The sequence below is a fragment of the Ambystoma mexicanum genome, chromosome 12, assembly GCF_040938575.1.
Source record: "Ambystoma mexicanum isolate Mex_15411 chromosome 12, UKY_AmexF1_1, whole genome shotgun sequence".
Lineage (NCBI taxonomy): Eukaryota > Metazoa > Chordata > Amphibia > Caudata > Ambystomatidae > Ambystoma > Ambystoma mexicanum.
In genome coordinates, this window is record NC_090936.1 from 212,919,852 (window position 1) to 212,941,572 (window position 21,721).

The window sequence follows — 21,721 nt, forward strand, 5'->3', positions numbered from 1 at the left end:
ATATCCAAGTCCTTCACATTCCAACCCTTAGACCCTTCCTACAGCATGCAATATGATATCTCAATGATTCTAATAACAAACCTGAGACCCGTCCTATAACGTGAGATGGGATATCCAACTCCTTCCCATTCCAATCCTGAGACACTTCCGATAGCAGAGATGTGATATCTCAATGTTTATACCAAACCTGAGACCCTTCCTATAACATGAGATGTGATATCCAACTTCTTCCCGTTCCAAACCTGAGACCCTTCCTTTAGCATGAGATGTGATATCCAGCTCCTTCCCATTCCAATCCTGAGACAATTCCGATAGCATGAGATGTGATATCTCAATGCTTCTAATATCAAAACTGAGACCCTCCCTATAGCATGATATGTGATATCTAAGTCCTTCCCATTCCAATCCTGAGACCCTTCCTATAGCATGAGATGTGATATCTCAATGCTTCTACCAAACCTGAGACCCTTCCTTTAGCATGAGATGTGATATCCAACTCCTTCCCATTCCAATCCTGAGACCCTTCCTATAGCATGAGATGTGATATCTCAATACTTCTAATACCAAACCTGAGATCCTTCCGATAACATGAGATGTGATATCTCAATACTTCTAATACCAAACCTGAGATCCATCCTATAACATGAGATGTGATATCCAACTCCTTCCCTTTCCAAACCTGAGAGCCGTTCTATAGCATGAGATGTGATATCCAGGTCCTTCCCATTCCAATCCTTAGACCCTTCCTACAGCATGCAATATGATATCTCAATGATTCTAATAACAAACCTGAGACCTGTCCTATAGCATGAGATATGATATCCAAGTCCTTCCCATTCCAATCCTGAGACCCTTCCTATAACATGAAATGTGATATCCAACTCCTTCCCATTCCAACCTGAGACCCTTCCTATAGCATGAGATGGGATATCCAACTTCTTCCAAATCCAATACTGATACCCTTCCGATAGCATGAGATGTGATATCCCAATGCTTCTACCAAACCTGAGACCCATACTATGGCATGAGATGTGATATCAAACTCCTTCCCATTCCAATCCTGAGACCCTTCCTATAGCTTGAGGTGTGATATCCAACTCCTTCCCATTCCAATTCTGAGACCCTTCTTATACCATGAGACTTGATATCTCAATGCTTCTAATACCAAACCTGAGACCCGTCCCATAACATGAGATGTGATATCCAAATCCTTCCCCTTCCAAACCTTAGACCCTTCCTTTATCATGAGATGTGATATCCAACTCCTTCCCATTCCAATCCTGAGACCCTTCCGATATCATGAGATTTGTTATCTCAATGCTTCTAATATCAAACTTGAGACCCTCCCTATAGCATGAGATGTGACATCCAAGTCCTTCCCATTCCAATCCTGAGACCCTTCCTATAGCATGAGATGTGATATCTCTATGCTTCTAATACCAAACCTGAGACCCTTCCTATAACATGAGATGGGATATCCAACTCCTTCCCATTCCAATCCTTTGACCTTTCCGATAGCAGAGATGTGATATCTCAATGCTCATACCAAACCTGAGAACCTTCCTATGGCCTGAGATGTCATATACAACTCCTTCCCATTCCAATCCTGAGACCCTTCCTTTAGCATGAGATGTGATTATCTCAATGCTTATACCAAATCTGAGACCCTTCCTATAGCATGAGATGTGATATCCAATTCCTTCCCAATCCAATCCTGAGACCCTTCCTATAGCATGAGATGTGATATCTCAATGCTTATACCAAACCTGAGAGCCTACCTATAACATGAGATGTGATATCCAAGTCCATCCCATTCCAATCCCTAGACCCTTCCTACAGCATGCGATGTGATATCTCAATGATTTTAATACCAAACCAGAGACTCTTCCTATAACATGAGATGGGATATCCAACTCCTTCCCATTCCAATCCTGAGCCGCTTCCGATAGCAGAGATGTGATATCTCAATGCTTATACCAAACCTGAGACCCTTCCTATAGCATGAGATGTGATATCCAACTGCGTCCCATTCCAATCCTGAGACCCTTCCTATAGCATGAGATGTGATATCTCAATGCTTCTAATACCAAACCTGAGATCCTTCCTATAACATGAGATGTGATATCCAAATCCTTCCCCTTCCAAACCTGAGACCCTCCCTTTAGCATGAGATGTGATATCCAACTCCTTCCCATTCCATTCCTGAGACCCTTCTGATAGCATGAGATGTGATATCTCAATGCCTCTAATACCAAACCTGAGACCCTTCCTATAGCTTGAGATGTGATATCCAACTCTTTCCCCTTCCAAACCTGAGACCCTTCCTATAGCATGAGATGTGATATCTCAATGCTTATACCAAACCTGAGAGCCTACCTATAACATGAGATGTGATATCCAAGTCCATCCCATTCCAATCCTTAGACCCTTCCTACAGCATGCAATGTGATATCTCAATTGATTCTAATACCAAACCAGAGACTCTTCCTATAACATGAGATGGGATATCCAACTCCTTCCCATTCCAATCCTGAGCCGCATCCGATAGCAGAGATGTGATATCTCAATGCTTACACCAAACCTGAGACCCTTCCTATAACATGAGATGTGATATCCAACTCCTTCCCGTTCCAAACCTGAGACACTAACTATAGCATATGTGATATCCAACTCCTTCCCATTCCAAACATGAGACCCTTCCTATAGCAAGAAAGTAATATCCAGCTCCTACCCATTCCAATCCTGAGAACCTTCCTATAGCAAGAGATGTGATATCCAAATCCTTCCCATTCCAATCCTGAGACCCTTCCTATAACATGAGATGTGATATCCAACTCCTTCCCATTCCAACCTGAGACACTTCCTATAGCATGAGAAGGGATATCCAACTCCTTCCCAATCCAATCCTGAGACCCTTCCGATAGCAGAGATGTGATATCTCAATGCTTATACCAAACCTGAGACCCTTCCTATGGCATGAGATGTGATATCCAACTCCTTGCCATTCAAATCCTGAGACCCTTCCTATAGCATGAGAAGGGATATCCAACTCCTTCCCAATCCAATCCTGAGACCCTTCCTATAGCATGAGATATATCTCAATACTTCAATACCAAATGTGAGATCCTTCCGATAACATGAGATGTGATATCCAAATCCTTCCCCTTCCAAACCTGAGGCCCTCCCTTTAGCATGAGATGTGATATCCAACTCCTTCCTATTCCAATCCTGAGACCCTTCTGATAGCATGAGATGTGATATCTCAATGCTTCTAATACCAAACCTGAGATCCTTCCTATAACATGAGATGTGATATCCAAATCCTTCCCCTTCCAAACCTGAGACCCTCCCTTTAGCATGAGATGTGATATCCAACTCCTTCCCATTCCATTCCTGAGACACTTCTGATAGCATGAGATGTGATATCTCAATGCCTCTAATACCAAACCTGAGATCCTACCTCTAACATGAAATGTGATATCCAACTCTTTCCCCTTCCAAACCTGAGAGCCTTCCTATAGCATGAGATGTGATATCCAAGTCCTTCCCATTCCAATCCTGAGACCCTTCCTATAGCTTGAGATGTGATATCCAACTCCTTCCCATTCCAATTCTGAGACCCTTCCTATACTATGAGACTTGATATCTCAATGCTTCTAATACCAAACCTGAGACCCGTAATATAACATGAGATGTGATATCCAAATCCTTCCCCTTCCAAACCTTAGACCCTTCCTTTATCATGAGATGTGATATCCAACTCCTTCCCATTCCAATCCTGAGACCCTTCCGATATCATGAGATGTGATATCTCAAAGCTTCTAATATCAAACTTGAGACCCTCCCTATAGCATGAGATGTGATATCCAAGTCCTTCCCATTCCAATCCTGAGACCCTTTCTATAGCATGAGATGTGATATCTCAATGCTTCTAATACCAAACCTGAGACCCTTCCTATAACATGAGATGGGAATATCCAACTCCTTCCCATTCCAATCCTGAGACCCTTCCGATAGCAGAGATCTGATATCTCAATGCTTATACCAAACCTGAGATCCTTCCTATAACATGAGATGTGATATCCAACTCCTTCCCGTTCCAAACCTGAGACCCTTCCTTTAGCATGAGATGTGATATCCAGCTCCTTCCCATTCCAATCCTGAGACAATTCCGATAGCATGAGATGTGATATCTCAATGCTTCTAATATCAAAACTGAGACCCTCCCTATAGCATGATATGTGATATCTAAGTCCTTCCCATTCCAATCCTGAGACCCTTCCTATAGCATGAGATGTGATATCTCAATGCTTCTACCAAACCTGAGACCCTTCCTTTAGCATGAGATGTGATATCCAACTCCTTCCCATTCCAATCCTGAGACCCTTCCTATAGCATGAGATGTGATATCTCAATACTTCTAATACCAAACCTGAGATCCTTCCGATAACATGAGATGTGATATCTCAATACTTCTAATACCAAACCTGAGATCCATCCTATAACATGAGATGTGATATCCAACTCCTTCCCTTTCCAAACCTGAGAGCCGTTCTATAGCATGAGATGTGATATCCAGGTCCTTCCCATTCCAATCCTGAGACCCTTCCTATAACATGAAATGTGATATCCAACTCCTTCCCATTCCAACCTGAGACCCTTCCTATAGCATGAGATGGGATATCCAACTTCTTCCAAATCCAATACTGATACCCTTCCGATAGCATGAGATGTGATATCCCAATGCTTCTACCAAACCTGAGACCCATACTATGGCATGAGATGTGATATCAAACTCCTTCCCATTCCAATCCTGAGACCCTTCCTATAGCTTGAGGTGTGATATCCAACTCCTTCCCATTCCAATTCTGAGACCCTTCTTATACCATGAGACTTGATATCTCAATGCTTCTAATACCAAACCTGAGACCCGTCCCATAACATGAGATGTGATATCCAAATCCTTCCCCTTCCAAACCTTAGACCCTTCCTTTATCATGAGATGTGATATCCAACTCCTTCCCATTCCAATCCTGAGACCCTTCCGATATCATGAGATTTGTTATCTCAATGCTTCTAATATCAAACTTGAGACCCTCCCTATAGCATGAGATGTGACATCCAAGTCCTTCCCATTCCAATCCTGAGACCCTTCCTATAGCATGAGATGTGATATCTCTATGCTTCTAATACCAAACCTGAGACCCTTCCTATAACATGAGATGGGATATCCAACTCCTTCCCATTCCAATCCTTTGACCTTTCCGATAGCAGAGATGTGATATCTCAATGCTCATACCAAACCTGAGAACCTTCCTATGGCCTGAGATGTCATATACAACTCCTTCCCATTCCAATCCTGAGACCCTTCCTTTAGCATGAGATGTGATTATCTCAATGCTTATACCAAATCTGAGACCCTTCCTATAGCATGAGATGTGATATCCAATTCCTTCCCAATCCAATCCTGAGACCCTTCCTATAGCATGAGATGTGATATCTCAATGCTTATACCAAACCTGAGAGCCTACCTATAACATGAGATGTGATATCCAAGTCCATCCCATTCCAATCCCTAGACCCTTCCTACAGCATGCGATGTGATATCTCAATGATTCTAATACCAAACCAGAGACTCTTCCTATAACATGAGATGGGATATCCAACTCCTTCCCATTCCAATCCTGAGCCGCTTCCGATAGCAGAGATGTGATATCTCAATGCTTATACCAAACCTGAGACCCTTCCTATAGCATGAGATGTGATATCCAACTGCGTCCCATTCCAATCCTGAGACCCTTCCTATAGCATGAGATGTGATATCTCAATGCTTCTAATACCAAACCTGAGATCCTTCCTATAACATGAGATGTGATATCCAAATCCTTCCCCTTCCAAACCTGAGACCCTCCCTTTAGCATGAGATGTGATATCCAACTCCTTCCCATTCCATTCCTGAGACCCTTCTGATAGCATGAGATGTGATATCTCAATGCCTCTAATACCAAACCTGAGACCCTTCCTATAGCTTGAGATGTGATATCCAACTCTTTCCCCTTCCAAACCTGAGACCCTTCCTATAGCATGAGATGTGATATCTCAATGCTTATACCAAACCTGAGAGCCTACCTATAACATGAGATGTGATATCCAAGTCCATCCCATTCCAATCCTTAGACCCTTCCTACAGCATGCAATGTGATATCTCAATTGATTCTAATACCAAACCAGAGACTCTTCCTATAACATGAGATGGGATATCCAACTCCTTCCCATTCCAATCCTGAGCCGCATCCGATAGCAGAGATGTGATATCTCAATGCTTACACCAAACCTGAGACCCTTCCTATAACATGAGATGTGATATCCAACTCCTTCCCGTTCCAAACCTGAGACACTAACTATAGCATATGTGATATCCAACTCCTTCCCATTCCAAACATGAGACCCTTCCTATTGCAAGAAAGTAATATCCAACTCCTACCCATTCCAATCCTGAGAACCTTCCTATAGCAAGAGATGTGATATCCAAATCCTTCCCATTCCAATCCTGAGACCCTTCCTATAACATGAGATGTGATATCCAACTCCTTCCCATTCCAACCTGAGACACTTCCTATAGCATGAGAAGGGATATCCAACTCCTTCCCAATCCAATCCTGAGACCCTTCCGATAGCAGAGATGTGATATCTCAATGCTTATACCAAACCTGAGACCCTTCCTATGGCATGAGATGTGATATCCAACTCCTTGCCATTCAAATCCTGAGACCCTTCCTATAGCATGAGAAGGGATATCCAACTCCTTCCCAATCCAATCCTGAGACCCTTCCTATAGCATGAGATATATCTCAATACTTCAATACCAAATGTGAGATCCTTCCGATAACATGAGATGTGATATCCAAATCCTTCCCCTTCCAAACCTGAGACCCTCCCTTTAGCATGAGATGTGATATCCAACTCCTTCCCATTCCATTCCTGAGACACTTCTGATAGCATGAGATGTGATATCTCAATGCCTCTAATACCAAACCTGAGATCCTACCTCTAACATGAAATGTGATATCCAACTCTTTCCCCTTCCAAACCTGAGAGCCTTCCTATAGCATGAGATGTGATATCCAAGTCCTTCCCATTCCAATCCTGAGACCCTTCCTATAGCTTGAGATGTGATATCCAACTCCTTCCCATTCCAATTCTGAGACCCTTCCTATACTATGAGACTTGATATCTCAATGCTTCTAATACCAAACCTGAGACCCGTAATATAACATGAGATGTGATATCCAAATCCTTCCCCTTCCAAACCTTAGACCCTTCCTTTATCATGAGATGTGATATCCAACTCCTTCCCATTCCAATCCTGAGACCCTTCCGATATCATGAGATGTGATATCTCAAAGCTTCTAATATCAAACTTGAGACCCTCCCTATAGCATGAGATGTGATATCCAAGTCCTTCCCATTCCAATCCTGAGACCCTTTCTATAGCATGAGATGTGATATCTCAATGCTTCTAATACCAAACCTGAGACCCTTCCTATAACATGAGATGGGAATATCCAACTCCTTCCCATTCCAATCCTGAGACCCTTCCGATAGCAGAGATCTGATATCTCAATGCTTATACCAAACCTGAGATCCTTCCTATAACATGAGATGTGATATCCAACTCCTTCCCGTTCCAAACCTGAGACCCTTCCTTTAGCATGAGATGTGATATCCAGCTCCTTCCCATTCCAATCCTGAGACAATTCCGATAGCATGAGATGTGATATCTCAATGCTTCTAATATCAAAACTGAGACCCTCCCTATAGCATGATATGTGATATCTAAGTCCTTCCCATTCCAATCCTGAGACCCTTCCTATAGCATGAGATGTGATATCTCAATGCTTCTACCAAACCTGAGACCCTTCCTTTAGCATGAGATGTGATATCCAACTCCTTCCCATTCCAATCCTGAGACCCTTCCTATAGCATGAGATGTGATATCTCAATACTTCTAATACCAAACCTGAGATCCTTCCGATAACATGAGATGTGATATCTCAATACTTCTAATACCAAACCTGAGATCCATCCTATAACATGAGATGTGATATCCAACTCCTTCCCTTTCCAAACCTGAGAGCCGTTCTATAGCATGAGATGTGATATCCAGGTCCTTCCCATTCCAATCCTTAGACCCTTCCTACAGCATGCAATATGATATCTCAATACTTCTAATACCAAACCTGAGATCCATCCTATAACATGAGATGTGATATCCAACTCCTTCCCTTTCCAAACCTGAGAGCCGTTCTATAGCATGAGATATGATATCCAAGTCCTTCCCATTCCAATCCTGAGACCCTTCCTATAACATGAAATGTGATATCCAACTCCTTCCCATTCCAACCTGAGACCCTTCCTATAGCATGAGATGGGATATCCAACTTCTTCCAAATCCAATACTGATACCCTTCCGATAGCATGAGATGTGATATCCCAATGCTTCTACCAAACCTGAGACCCATACTATGGCATGAGATGTGATATCAAACTCCTTCCCATTCCAATCCTGAGACCCTTCCTATAGCTTGAGGTGTGATATCCAACTCCTTCCCATTCCAATTCTGAGACCCTTCTTATACCATGAGACTTGATATCTCAATGCTTCTAATACCAAACCTGAGACCCGTCCTATAACATGAGATGTGATATCCAAATCCTTCCCCTTCCAAACCTTAGACCCTTCCTTTATCATGAGATGTGATATCCAACTCCTTCCCATTCCAATCCTGAGACCCTTCCGATATCATGAGATTTGTTATCTCAATGCTTCTAATATCAAACTTGAGACCCTCCCTATAGCATGAGATGTGACATCCAAGTCCTTCCCATTCCAATCCTGAGACCCTTCCTATAGCATGAGATGTGATATCTCTATGCTTCTAATACCAAACCTGAGACCCTTCCTATAACATGAGATGGGATATCCAACTCCTTCCCATTCCAATCCTTTGACCTTTCCGATAGCAGAGATGTGATATCTCAATGCTCATACCAAACCTGAGAACCTTCCTATGGCCTAAGATGTCATATACAACTCCTTCCCATTCCAATCCTGAGACCCTTCCTTTAGCATGAGATGTGATTATGTCAATGCTTATACCAAATCTGAGACACTTCCTATAGCATGAGATGTGATATCCAATTCCTTCCCAATCCAATCCTGAGACCCTTCCTATAGCATGAGATGTGATATCTCAATGCTTATACCAAACCTGAGAGCCTACCTATAACATGAGATGTGATATCCAAGTCCATCCCATTCCAATCCCTAGACCCTTCCTACAGTATGCGATGTGATATCTCAATGATTCTAATACCAAACCAGAGACTCTTCCTATAACATGAGATGGGATATCCAACTCCTTCCCATTCCAATCCTGAGCCGCTTCCGATAGCAGAGATGTGATATCTCAATGCTTATACCAAACCTGAGACCCTTCCTATAGCATGAGATGTGATATCCAACTGCGTCCCATTCCAATCCTGAGACCCTTCCTATAGCATGAGATGTGATATCTCAATGCTTCTAATACCAAACCTGAGATCCTTCCTATAACATGAGATGTGATATCCAAATCCTTCCCCTTCCAAACCTGAGACCCTCCCTTTAGCATGAGATGTGATATCCAACTCCTTCCCATTCCATTCCTGAGACCCTTCTGATAGCATGAGATGTGATATCTCAATGCCTCTAATACCAAACCTGAGACCCTTCCTATAGCTTGAGATGTGATATCCAACTCTTTCCCCTTCCAAACCTGAGACCCTTCCTATAGCATGAGATGTGATATCTCAATGCTTATACCAAACCTGAGAGCCTACCTATAACATGAGATGTGATATCCAAGTCCATCCCATTCCAATCCTTAGACCCTTCCTACAGCATGCAATGTGATATCTCAATTGATTCTAATACCAAACCAGAGACTCTTCCTATAACATGAGATGGGATATCCAACTCCTTCCCATTCCAATCCTGAGCCGCTTCCGATAGCAGAGATGTGATATCTCAATGCTTACACCAAACCTGAGACCCTTCCTATAACATGAGATGTGATATCCAACTCCTTCCCGTTCCAAACCTGAGACACTAACTATAGCATATGTGATATCCAACTCCTTCCCATTCCAAACATGAGACCCTTCCTATAGCAAGAAAGTAATATCCAACTCCTACCCATTCCAATCCTGAGACCCTTCCTATAGCAAGAGATGTGATATCCAAATCCTTCCCATTCCAATCCTGAGACCCTTCCTATAACATGAGATGTGATATCCAACTCCTTCCCATTCCAACCTGAGACACTTCCTATAGCATGAGAAGGGATATCCAACTCCTTCCCAATCCAATCCTGAGACCCTTCCGATAGCAGAGATGTGATATCTCAATGCTTATACCAAACCTGAGACCCTTCCTATGGCATGAGATGTGATATCCAACTCCTTGCCATTCAAATCCTGAGACCCTTCCTATAGCATGAGAAGGGATATCCAACTCCTTCCCAATCCAATCCTGAGACCCTTCCTATAGCATGAGATATATCTCAATACTTCAATACCAAACGTGAGATCCTTCCGATAACATGAGATGTGATATCCAAATCCTTCCCCTTCCAAACCTGAGGCCCTCCCTTTAGCATGAGATGTGATATCCAACTCCTTCCTATTCCAATCCTGAGACCCTTCTGATAGCATGAGATGTGATATCTCAATGCTTCTAATACCAAACCTGAGATCCTTCCTATAACATGAGATGTGATATCCAAATCCTTCCCCTTCCAAACCTGAGACCCTCCCTTTAGCATGAGATGTGATATCCAACTCCTTCCCATTCCATTCCTGAGACACTTCTGATAGCATGAGATGTGATATCTCAATGCCTCTAATACCAAACCTGAGTTCCTACCTCTAACATGAAATGTGATATCCAACTCTTTCCCCTTCCAAACCTGAGAGCCTTCCTATAGCATGAGATGTGATATCCAAGTCCTTCCCATTCCAATCCTGAGACCCTTCCTATAGCTTGAGATGTGATATCCAACTCCTTCCCATTCCAATTCTGAGACCCTTCCTATACTATTAGACTTGATATCTCAATGCTTCTAATACCAAACCTGAGACCCGTAATATAACATGAGATGTGATATCCAAATCCTTCCCCTTCCAAACCTTAGACCCTTCCTTTATCATGAGATGTGATATCCAACTCCTTCCCATTCCAATCCTGAGACCCTTCCGATATCATGAGATGTGATATCTCAAAGCTTCTAATATCAAACTTGAGACCCTCCCTATAGCATGAGATGTGATATCCAAGTCCTTCACATTCCAATCCTGAGACCCTTCCTATAGCATGAGATGTGATATCTCAATGCTTCTAATACCAAACCTGAGATCCTTCCTATAACATGAGATGTGATATCCAATTCCTTCCCATTCCAAACCTGAGACCCTTCCTATTGGATGAGATGTGATATCCAACTCCTTCCCATTCCAACCCTGAGACCCTTTCTATAGCATGAGATGTGATGTCTCAATGCTTCTAATACCAAACCTGAGATCCTTCCTATAACATGAGATGTGATATCCAACTCCTTCCATTCCAATCCTGAGACCCGTCCTATAGCATGAGATGTGATATCTCAATGCTTATACCAAACCTGAGACCCTTCCTATAGTATGAGATGTGATATCCAACTCCTTCCCATTCCAATCCTGAGACCCTTCCTATAGCATGAGATGTGATGTCTCAATGCTTCTAATACCAAACCTGAGATCCTTCCTATAACATGAGATGTGATATCCAACTCCTTCCATTCCAATCCTGAGACCCTTCCTATAGCATGAGATGTGATGTCTCAATGCTTCTAATACCAAACCTGAGATCCTTCCTATAACATGAGATGTGATATCCAACTCCTTCCCATTCCAATCCTGAGACCCTTCCTATAGCATGAGATGTGATGTCTCAATGCTTCGAATACCAAACCTGAGAACCTTCCTACAGCATGCGATGTGATATCTCAATGCTTCTAATACCAAACCTGAGATCCTTCCTCTAACATGAAATGTGATATCCAACTCCTTCCCTTTCCAAACCTAAGAGCCTATCTATAGCATGAGATGTGATATCCAAGTCCTTCACATTCCAACCCTTAGACCCTTCCTACAGCATGCAATATGATATCTCAATGATTCTAATAACAAACCTGAGACCCGTCCTATAACATGAGATGGGATATCCAACTCCTTCCCATTCCAATCCTGAGACACTTCCGATAGCAGAGATGTGATATCTCAATGTTTATACCAAACCTGAGACCCTTCCTATAACATGAGATGTGATATCCAACTCCTTCCCGTTCCAAACCTGAGACCCTTCCTTTAGCATGAGATGTGATATCCAGCTCCTTCCCATTCCAATCCTGAGACAATTCCGATAGCATGAGATGTGATATCTCAATGCTTCTAATATCAAACCTGAGATCCTTCCTCTAACATGAAATGTGATATCCAACTCCTTCCCTTTCCAAACCTAAGAGCCTATCTATAGCATGAGATGTGATATCCAAGTCCTTCACATTCCAACCCTTAGACCCTTCCTACAGCATGCAATATGATATCTCAATGATTCTAATAACAAACCTGAGACCCGTCCTATAACATGAGATGGGATATCCAACTCCTTCCCATTCCAATCCTGAGACACTTCCGATAGCAGAGATGTGATATCTGAATGTTTATACCAAACCTGAGACCCTTCCTATAACATGAGATGTGATATCCAACTCCTTCCCGTTCCAAACCTGAGACCCTTCCTTTAGCATGAGATGTGATATCCAACTCCTTCCCATTCCAATCCTGAGACACTTCCGATAGCAGAGATGTGATATCTCAATGTTTATACCAAACCTGAGACCCTCCCTATAGCATGATATGTGATATCTAAGTCCTTCCCATTCCAATCCTGAGACCCTCCCTATAGCATGAGATGTGATATCCAACTCCTTCCCATTCCAATCCTGAGACCCTTCTGATAGCATGAGATGTGATATCTCAATGCCTCTAATACCAAACCTGAGATCCTACCTCTAACATGAAATGTGATATCCAACTCTTTCCCCTTCCAAACCTGAGAGCCTTTCTATAGCATGAGATGTGATATCCAAGTCCTTCCCATTCCAATCCTGAGACCCTTCCTATAGCTTGAGATGTGATATCCAACTCCTTCCCATTCCAATTCTGAGACCCTTCCTATACTATGAGACTTGATATCTCAATACTTCTAATACCAAACGTGAGATCCTTCCGATAACATGAGATGTGATATCCAAATCCTTCCCCTTCCAAACCTGAGACCCTCCCTTTAGCATGAGATGTGATATCCAACTCCTTCCCATTCCATTCCTGAGACCCTTCTGATAGCATGAGATGTGATATCTCAATGCCTCTAATACCAAACCTGAGATCCTACCTCTAACATGAAATGTGATATCCAACTCTTTCCCCTTCCAAACCTGAGAGCCTTCCTATAGCATGAGATGTGATATCCAAGTCCTTCCCATTCCAATCCTGAGACACTTCCTATAGATTGAGATGTGATATCCAACTCCTTCCCATGCCAATTCTGAGACCCTTCCTATACTCTGAGACTTGATATCTCAATGCTTCTAATACCAAACGTGAGACCCGTAATATAACATGAGATGTGATATCCAAATCCTTCCCCTTCCAAACCTTAGACCCTTCCTTTATCATGAGATGTGATATCCAACTCCTTCCCATTCTAATCCTGAGACCCTTCCGATATCATGAGATGTGATATCTCAAAGCTTCTAATATCAAACTTGAGACCCTCCCTATAGCATGAGATGTGATATCCAAGTCCTTCCCATTCCAATCCTGAGACCCTTCCTATAGCATGAGATGTGATATCTCAATGCTTCTAATACCAAACCTGAGACCCTTCCTATAACATGAGATGGGAATATCCAACTCCTTCCCATTCCAATCCTGAGACCCTTCCGATAGCAGAGATGTGATATCTCAATGCTTATACCAAACCTGAGATCCTTCCTATAACAAGAGATGTGATATCCAACTCCTTGCCATTCAAATCCTGAGACCCTTCCTATAGCATGAGAAGGGATATCCAACTCCTTCCCAATCCAATCCTGAGACCCTTCCGATAGCAGAGACGTGATATCTCAATGCTTCTACCAAACCTGAGACCCTTCCTTTAGCATGAGATGTGATATCCAAATCCTTCACATTCCAATCCTGAGACCCTTCCTATAGCATGAGATGTGATATCTCAATGCTTCTAATACCAAACCTGAGATCCTTCCTATAACATGAGATGTGATATCCAATTCCTTCCCATTCCAAACCTGAGACCCTTCCTATTGGATGAGTTGTGATATCCAACTCCTTCCCATTCCAACCCTGAGACCCTTCCTATAGCATGAGATGTGATGTCTCAATGCTTCTAATACCAAACCTGAGATCCTTCCTATAACATGAGATGTGATATCCAACTCCTTCCATTCCAATCCTGAGACCGGTCCTATAGCATGAGATGTGATATCTCAATGCTTATACCAAACCTGAGACCCTTCCTATAGCATGAGATGTGATATCCAACTACTTCCCATTCCAATCCTGAGACCCTTCCTATAGCATGAGATGTGATATCTCAATGCTTCTAATACCAAACCTGAGATCCTTCCTCTAACATGAAATGTGATATCCAACTCCTTCCCTTTCCAAACCTAAGAGCCTATCTATAGCATGAGATGTGATATCCAGGTCCTTCCCATTCCAATCCTTAGACCCTTCCTACAGCATGCAATATGATATCTCAATGATTCTAATAACAAACCTGAGACCCGTCCTATAGCATGAGATATGATATCCAAGTCCTTCCCATTCCAATCCTGAGACCCTTCCTATAACATGAAATGTGATATCCAACTCCTTCCCATTCCAACCTGAGACCCTTCCTATAGCATGAGATGGGATATCCAACTTCTTCCAAATACAATACTGATACCCTTCCGATAGCATGAGATGTGATATCCCAATGCTTCTACCAAACCTGAGACCCATACTATGGCATGAGATGTGATATCAAACTCCTTCCCATTCCAATCCTGAGACCCTTCCTATAGCTTGAGGTGTGATATCCAACTCCTTCCCATTCCAATTCTGAGACCCTTCTTATACCATGAGACTTGATATCTCAATGCTTCTAATACCAAACCTGAGACCCGTCCTATAACATGAGATGTGATATCCAAATCCTTCCCCTTCCAAACCTTAGACCCTTCCTTTATCATGAGATGTGATATCCAACTCCTTCCCATTCCAATCCTGAGACCCTTCCGATATCATGAGATTTGTTATCTCAATGCTTCTAATATCAAACTTGAGACCCTCCCTATAGCATGAGATGTGACATCCAAGTCCTTCCCATTCCAATCCTGAGACCCTTCCTATAGCATGAGATGTGATATCTCTATGCTTCTAATACCAAACCTGAGACCCTTCCTATAACATGAGATGGGATATCCAACTCCTTCCCATTCCAATCCTGAGACCTTTCCGATAGCAGAGATGTGATATCTCAATGCTTATACCAAACCTGAGAACCTACCTATGGCCTGAGATGTCATATACAACTCCTTCCCATTCCAATCCTGAGACCCTTCCTTTAGCATGAGATGTGATATCTCAATGCTTATACCAAATCTGAGACCCTTCCTATAGCATGAGATGTGATATCCAATTCCTTCCCATTCCAATCCTGAGACCCTTTCTATAACATGAGATGTGATATCCAACTCCTTCGCATTCCAACCTGAGACACTTCCTATAGCATGAGAAGGGATATCCAACTCCTTCCCAATCCAATCCTGAGACCCTTCCGATAGCAGAGATGTGATATCTCAATGCTTATACCAAACCTGAGACCCTTCCTATGGCATGAGATGTGATATCCAACTCCTTGCCATTCAAATCCTGAGACCCTTCCTATAGCATGAAAAGGGATATCCAACTCCTTCCCAATCCAATCCTGAGACCCTTCCGATAGCAGAGACGTGATATCTCAATGCTTCTACCAAACCTGAGACCCTTCCTTTAGCATGAGATGTGATATCCAAATCCTTCACATTCCAATCCTGAGACCCTTCCTATAGCATGAGATTTGATATCTCAATGCTTCTAATACCAAACCTGAGATCCTTCTTATAACATGAGATGTGATATCCAATTCCTTCCCATTCCAAACCTGAGACCCTTCCTATTGGATGAGATGTGATATCCAACTCCTTCCCATTCCAGCCCTGAGACCCTTCCTATAGCATGAGATGTGATGTCTCAATGCTTCTAATACCAAACCTGAGATCCTTCCTATAACATGAGATGTGATATCCAACTCCTTCCATTCCAATCCTGAGACCCGTCCTATAGCATGAGATGTGATATCTCAATGCTTATACCAAACCTGAGACCCTTCCTATAGTATGAGATATGATATCCAACTCCTTCCCATTCCAATCCTGAGACTCTTCCTATAGCATGAGATGTGATATCTCAATGCTTCTAATACCAAACCTGAGATCCTTCCTCTAACATGAAATGTGATATCCAACTCCTTCCCTTTCCAAACCTAAGAGCCTATCTATAGCATGAGATGTGATATCCAAGTCCTTCACATTCCAACCCTTAGACCCTTCCTACAGCATGCAATATGATATCTCAATGATTCTAATAACAAACCTGAGACCCGTCCTATAACGTGAGATGGGATATCCAACTCCTTCCCATTCCAATCCTGAGACACTTCCGATAGCAGAGATGTGATATCTCAATGTTTATACCAAACCTGAGACCCTTCCTATAACATGAGATGTGATATCCAACTTCTTCCCGTTCCAAACCTGAGACCCTTCCTTTAGCATGAGATGTGATATCCAGCTCCTTCCCATTCCAATCCTGAGACAATTCCGATAGCATGAGATGTGATATCTCAATGCTTCTAATATCAAAACTGAGACCCTCCCTATAGCATGATATGTGATATCTAAGTCCTTCCCATTCCAATCCTGAGACCCTTCCTATAGCATGAGATGTGATATCTCAATGCTTCTACCAAACCTGAGACCCTTCCTTTAGCATGAGATGTGATATCCAACTCCTTCCCATTCCAATCCTGAGACCCTTCCTATAGCATGAGATGTGATATCTCAATACTTCTAATACCAAACCTGAGATCCTTCCGATAACATGAGATGTGATATCTCAATACTTCTAATACCAAACCTGAGATCCATCCTATAACATGAGATGTGATATCCAACTCCTTCCCTTTCCAAACCTGAGAGCCGTTCTATAGCATGAGATGTGATATCCAGGTCCTTCCCATTCCAATCCTTAGACCCTTCCTACAGCATGCAATATGATATCTCAATGATTCTAATAACAAACCTGAGACCCGTCCTATAGCATGAGATATGATATCCAAGTCCTTCCCATTCCAATCCTGAGACCCTTCCTATAACATGAAATGTGATATCCAACTCCTTCCCATTCCAACCTGAGACCCTTCCTATAGCATGAGATGGGATATCCAACTTCTTCCAAATCCAATACTGATACCCTTCCGATAGCATGAGATGTGATATCCCAATGCTTCTACCAAACCTGAGACCCATACTATGGCATGAGATGTGATATCAAACTCCTTCCCATTCCAATCCTGAGACCCTTCCTATAGCTTGAGGTGTGATATCCAACTCCTTCCCATTCCAATTCTGAGACCCTTCTTATACCATGAGACTTGATATCTCAATGCTTCTAATACCAAACCTGAGACCCGTCCCATAACATGAGATGTGATATCCAAATCCTTCCCCTTCCAAACCTTAGACCCTTCCTTTATCATGAGATGTGATATCCAACTCCTTCCCATTCCAATCCTGAGACCCTTCCGATATCATGAGATTTGTTATCTCAATGCTTCTAATATCAAACTTGAGACCCTCCCTATAGCATGAGATGTGACATCCAAGTCCTTCCCATTCCAATCCTGAGACCCTTCCTATAGCATGAGATGTGATATCTCTATGCTTCTAATACCAAACCTGAGACCCTTCCTATAACATGAGATGGGATATCCAACTCCTTCCCATTCCAATCCTTTGACCTTTCCGATAGCAGAGATGTGATATCTCAATGCTCATACCAAACCTGAGAACCTTCCTATGGCCTGAGATGTCATATACAACTCCTTCCCATTCCAATCCTGAGACCCTTCCTTTAGCATGAGATGTGATTATCTCAATGCTTATACCAAATCTGAGACCCTTCCTATAGCATGAGATGTGATATCCAATTCCTTCCCAATCCAATCCTGAGACCCTTCCTATAGCATGAGATGTGATATCTCAATGCTTATACCAAACCTGAGAGCCTACCTATAACATGAGATGTGATATCCAAGTCCATCCCATTCCAATCCCTAGACCCTTCCTACAGCATGCGATGTGATATCTCAATGATTTTAATACCAAACCAGAGACTCTTCCTATAACATGAGATGGGATATCCAACTCCTTCCCATTCCAATCCTGAGCCGCTTCCGATAGCAGAGATGTGATATCTCAATGCTTATACCAAACCTGAGACCCTTCCTATAGCATGAGATGTGATATCCAACTGCGTCCCATTCCAATCCTGAGACCCTTCCTATAGCATGAGATGTGATATCTCAATGCTTCTAATACCAAACCTGAGATCCTTCCTATAACATGAGATGTGATATCCAAATCCTTCCCCTTCCAAACCTGAGACCCTCCCTTTAGCATGAGATGTGATATCCAACTCCTTCCCATTCCATTCCTGAGACCCTTCTGATAGCATGAGATGTGATATCTCAATGCCTCTAATACCAAACCTGAGACCCTTCCTATAGCTTGAGATGTGATATCCAACTCTTTCCCCTTCCAAACCTGAGACCCTTCCTATAGCATGAGATGTGATATCTCAATGCTTATACCAAACCTGAGAGCCTACCTATAACATGAGATGTGATATCCAAGTCCATCCCATTCCAATCCTTAGACCCTTCCTACAGCATGCAATGTGATATCTCAATTGATTCTAATACCAAACCAGAGACTCTTCCTATAACATGAGATGGGATATCCAACTCCTTCCCATTCCAATCCTGAGCCGCATCCGATAGCAGAGATGTGATATCTCAATGCTTACACCAAACCTGAGACCCTTCCTATAACATGAGATGTGATATACAACTCCTCCCCGTTCCAAACCTGAGACACTAACTATAGCATATGTGATATCCAACTCCTTCCCATTCCAAACATGAGACCCTTCCTATAGCAAGAAAGTAATATCCAGCTCCTACCCATTCCAATCCTGAGAACCTTCCTATAGCAAGAGATGTGATATCCAAATCCTTCCCATTCCAATCCTGAGACCCTTCCTATAACATGAGATGTGATATCCAACTCCTTCCCATTCCAACCTGAGACACTTCCTATAGCATGAGAAGGGATATCCAACTCCTTCCCAATCCAATCCTGAGACCCTTCCGATAGCAGAGATGTGATATCTCAATGCTTATACCAAACCTGAGACCCTTCCTATGGCATGAGATGTGATATCCAACTCCTTGCCATTCAAATCCTGAGACCCTTCCTATAGCATGAGAAGGGATATCCAACTCCTTCCCAATCCAATCCTGAGACCCTTCCTATAGCATGAGATATATCTCAATACTTCAATACCAAATGTGAGATCCTTCCGATAACATGAGATGTGATATCCAAATCCTTCCCCTTCCAAACCTGAGGCCCTCCCTTTAGCATGAGATGTGATATCCAACTCCTTCCTATTCCAATCCTGAGACCCTTCTGATAGCATGAGATGTGATATCTCAATGCTTCTAATACCAAACCTGAGATCCTTCCTATAACATGAGATGTGATATCCAAATCCTTCCCCTTCCAAACCTGAGACCCTCCCTTTAGCATGAGATGTGATATCCAACTCCTTCCCATTCCATTCCTGAGACACTTCTGATAGCATGAGATGTGATATCTCAATGCCTCTAATACCAAACCTGAGATCCTACCTCTAACATGAAATGTGATATCCAACTCTTTCCCCTTCCAAACCTGAGAGCCTTCCTATAGCATGAGATGTGATATCCAAGTCCTTCCCATTCCAATCCTGAGACCCTTCCTATAGCTTGAGATGTGATATCCAACTCCTTCCCATTCCAATTCTGAGACCCTTCCTATACTATGAGACTTGATATCTCAATGCTTCTAATACCAAACCTGAGACCCGTAATATAACATGAGATGTGATATCCAAATCCTTCCCCTTCCAAACCTTAGACCCTTCCTTTATCATGAGATGTGATATCCAACTCCTTCCCATTCCAATCCTGAGACCCTTCCGATATCATGAGATGTGATATCTCAAAGCTTCTAATATCAAACTTGAGACCCTCCCTATAGCATGAGATGTGATATCCAAGTCCTTCCCATTCCAATCCTGAGACCCTTTCTATAGCATGAGATGTGATATCTCAATGCTTCTAATACCAAACCTGAGACCCTTCCTATAACATGAGATGGGAATATCCAACTCCTTCCCATTCCAATCCTGAGACCCTTCCGATAGCAGAGATCTGATATCTCAATGCTTATACCAAACCTGAGATCCTTCCTATAACATGAGATGTGATATCCAACTCCTTCCCGTTCCAAACCTGAGACCCTTCCTTTAGCATGAGATGTGATATCCAGCTCCTTCCCATTCCAATCCTGAGACAATTCCGATAGCATGAGATGTGATATCTCAATGCTTCTAATGACAAAACTGAGACCCTCCCTATAGCATGATATGTGATATCTAAGTCCTTCCCATTCCAATCCTGAGACCCTTCCTATAGCATGAGATGTGATATCTCAATGCTTCTACCAAACCTGAGACCCTTCCTTTAGCATGAGATGTGATATCCAACTCCTTCCCATTCCAATCCTGAGACCCTTCCTATAGCATGAGATGTGATATCTCAATACTTCTAATACCAAACCTGAGATCCTTCCGATAACATGAGATGTGATATCTCAATACTTCTAATACCAAACCTGAGATCCATCCTATAACATGAGATGTGATATCCAACTCCTTCCCTTTCCAAACCTGAGAGCCGTTCTATAGCATGAGATGTGATATCCAGGTCCTTCCCATTCCAATCCTTAGACCCTTCCTACAGCATGCAATATGATATCTCAATGATTCTAATAACAAACCTGAGACCCGTCATATAGCATGAGATATGATATCCAAGTCCTTCCCATTCCAATCCTGAGACCCTTCCTATAACATGAAATGTGATATCCAACTCCTTCCCATTCCAACCTGAGACCCTTCCTATAGCATGAGATGGGATATCCAACTTCTTCCAAATCCAATACTGATACCCTTCCGATAGCATGAGATGTGATATCCCAATGCTTCTACCAAACCTGAGACCCATACTATGGCATGAGATGTGATATCAAACTCCTTCCCATTCCAATCCTGAGACCCTTCCTATAGCTTGAGGTGTGATATCCAA